The 2929-nt window shown below is 37.1% G+C and overlaps 1 protein-coding gene and 1 long non-coding RNA gene across 2 annotated transcripts in view; one reads left to right on the forward strand and one right to left on the reverse strand.

Annotated features, from left to right (window-relative positions):
• LOC111088181 overlaps positions 1-2929 on the reverse strand; it is a 21856-nt gene that overhangs the window by 863 nt on the left and 18064 nt on the right. The window lies entirely within an intron of this gene.
• The window catches only part of LOC106469018, a 23234-nt gene continuing 21788 nt past the window's right edge, over positions 1484-2929 (forward strand). Inside the window, exon 1 of the mRNA XM_013929470.2 lies at positions 1484-1877. The gene's annotated coding sequence lies outside the window, so the exon portion shown is untranslated. The remainder of the gene's footprint in view (positions 1878-2929) is intronic.

Below are 2929 nucleotides of genomic sequence, written 5' to 3' on the forward strand. Positions count from 1 at the left end.
ATGGCATGCTAACCAACAGTAATTGTTGTCATGTGGCAGACTACGTGACATGCTAACCAACAGTAATTGTTGTCGTGAGGCAGACTATATGACATGCTAACCAACAGTAATTGTTGTCATGTGGCAGACTACATGACATGCTAACCAACAGTAATTGTTGGCGTTAGGTAGACTATATTACGTGCTAACCAACAATAATTGTTGCCATGAGGTAGACTATATGAAACGTTAACCAACAGCAATTGTTGTCATGAGGCAGACTATATGAAACGTTAACCAACAGCAATTGTTGTCATGAGGTAGAGTATATGAAACGTTAACCAACAGCAATTGTTGTCATGAGGTAGATTATATCAAACGTTAACCAACAGTAATTGTTGTCATGAGGATTTGGTTGTTTAGAAGCTGGTTTATGATTAGGGTGCCAGACGGTAAATCCCAGGGTCAATGGTTCGCGTCCCGCTGCTGCAAAATTGTGCTCCACACTTTGGAGCCACAGGTGCGTTATAAGAGTGGCAATCAAGTCCCACTATTTGATTAAAGTCACTGAAGAGCTGGGAATAGATTATGTTGACAATCTGCTTACCTTCTAGTGTATCAGTTCCAAATTTGGGACTATTAGTACACGTACACCTTGTGTAGTTTTGCATGAATATCCAAAACAAACAAAAAATAGGAATCGTGACAGTAGTCAAAGGAAACTCGGAGCCGGGCGTGTCCTATTGATTTAGCCTGCGGAGCTACGAATCAGAAGGTCCAAGTTTCAATCCTTAGCTATACCTCTAAAAACGATTTACGCTTTCAGTTGTGGGAGGACTGTTATAGAAATAATACTCAATCCTGCTATTCCGTTGAGAGTACCGGTGTACGTATTATATGCTGCTGACCTGGTCAGTAGCTCTAACTTAAGGACAGCTACTACAGATCTTTGTGGTCTTTGATCTGGCCGCTTGGTCCATGTGTCGTGCAAACTGATGCTCTAGTTGAAAATATCGAGCACCAAAGGAACACTCGGGACTCTAAAAATGTGGACTACATGTTAAACCCACGATTAGTTTATGTTAATAGATAATCAACTAACAACAGTTTTAAGATCTAAAGAAAGAAGGTACAACTGAACAGCATCTCTTTGTTTTGGGTGATTTACAGATACAGTTCAACAGCATTGCGAGTCGAGCACCCTAACCACCAGGCAGACTGAGATTGATAGCTAAAACTGTGAGTGGATATTCATCACTTCCTCCCCCATGCAGCTCCCCCTCCCCACACTTCCTCTACAAATAACTCCACTTCCTCCAAGAGTTCTTGTTCCATAGAAGTCACCAATCACTGCAACACGGACAGGAAGCGAGATAACTACATTCAAGTAAGCTATGTAACCAATGTGGGTGATTTAAAAGACTTGGCAATTGTCTTAAGTTTATGTTGCAAATGATAGGATTGACGAAAGATTAAATAAAAAAACTGGTTAAAATAACGGCGAATGTGTTTAAGAATTAATGCATAAACAAAGAACTTGTTTCCTTCGTGACAAACATGCCCTGCTAAGTCGACTGCTGCCGGCTTTCTTCAACTCGTGACGTAACAAACAAATCATATAGAAACCAACCCACCTGCACCTAACCCCCAGATCTGAACACAGTGCCTTTACGTGAACTCTTGCTGTATAAACAAGCTGTATCTTAATCTACAATATAGGAGTAATTCACGTGTGTTCGGTCATAGGTTCGCTTTTACGGAATTTAAAGATTAGTGTTCAGCTATCAGCTTAACCTACTGAGGACAAAAAACGTATTCAGTTATTAAGAAGATTTTTACATCTCGATTTTCCCGCAACATCGGATCTTAGCCCTTCCAGAAACAACACCAAGTGACTGGTAAGAATACATTAACATCTGTACTACACAGAAATTATGCTATCAAATGTTCATAGCATTCATTTCGGGTAGTACTGTTTTTCATCACAGTAAACTACTTGTTTTTTCTTTTGTGACAGTTTCTTCATTATGTGTTATAAATTGTCTATTAATATCATCATACTTTTTGTGTGTTTTTTTAATATATTTAGCAGCTTTAGTTAAATCCGCAACAAGAAGTCTCAAGAAATCAGACAAATATTACAGTTTCAAAACTCCTGTCATTTTCTTAATCATGAAAATATATAGGAATTGGTGAAATTTGAAGTCGAAGTTTGTCTGGCAAAGACTTCAATGATTTCAATGAAACTCATTAAATCTCATTAAATGTTATTCCAGTTCGTTCATCAAATATGAGAACGCACAGAAAATCACGATAACACTAGAGATTGAGTGACATTTTATATTTACAGTACAGTGTATGCGAATTAAAAAAAACCGTGTAATATGTCACAAAAAATGTGGAGTAAAAAAGTTTATAATAAACGTTTTTTTAACGTTCCTCAGATAAACGCATCCATTATCTTTTTACCGAAATATCAGGTAGCTGTAAATACGCCGGTGTATTTCGCACCCGGCTTTTATTTTTATTGTTCACGTAGTTTTTGCTGAGAGTAAGTGAATTTTAAATTTTATGAAAAGATTGCAAAACTTTTAAAATAACAAAATGATCTATTTATGCCATGAAAGAACATTGAATATATACCCAAGTTGGTAACCATATGATTAAAAAATGATTTTTGGAAACAGCCAATCTACGAATCTTAATCTTTCCTTTTGCAACAAAAGTAGAAGTCACGTAAAGTATCAGTTAATTGGCATTTACCCTCGTGTACTTGCACCAAATTTGTATATGCAATTTTCATATTAATTATTGTATCTCATTAGGGATAGTTTTAAACGAATAAGCCACTCGTTCGGCTCAGTTCATTGTATGTTTGTTTGGAATTAAGCACAAAGCTACACAATGGGCTATCTGTGCTCTGCCCACCACGAGTATTGAAACCCGGTTT

The sequence above is a fragment of the Limulus polyphemus genome, unplaced genomic scaffold (genome assembly GCF_000517525.1).
Source record: "Limulus polyphemus unplaced genomic scaffold, Limulus_polyphemus-2.1.2 Scaffold3265, whole genome shotgun sequence".
In the NCBI taxonomy this organism is placed as follows: domain Eukaryota; kingdom Metazoa; phylum Arthropoda; class Merostomata; order Xiphosura; family Limulidae; genus Limulus; species Limulus polyphemus.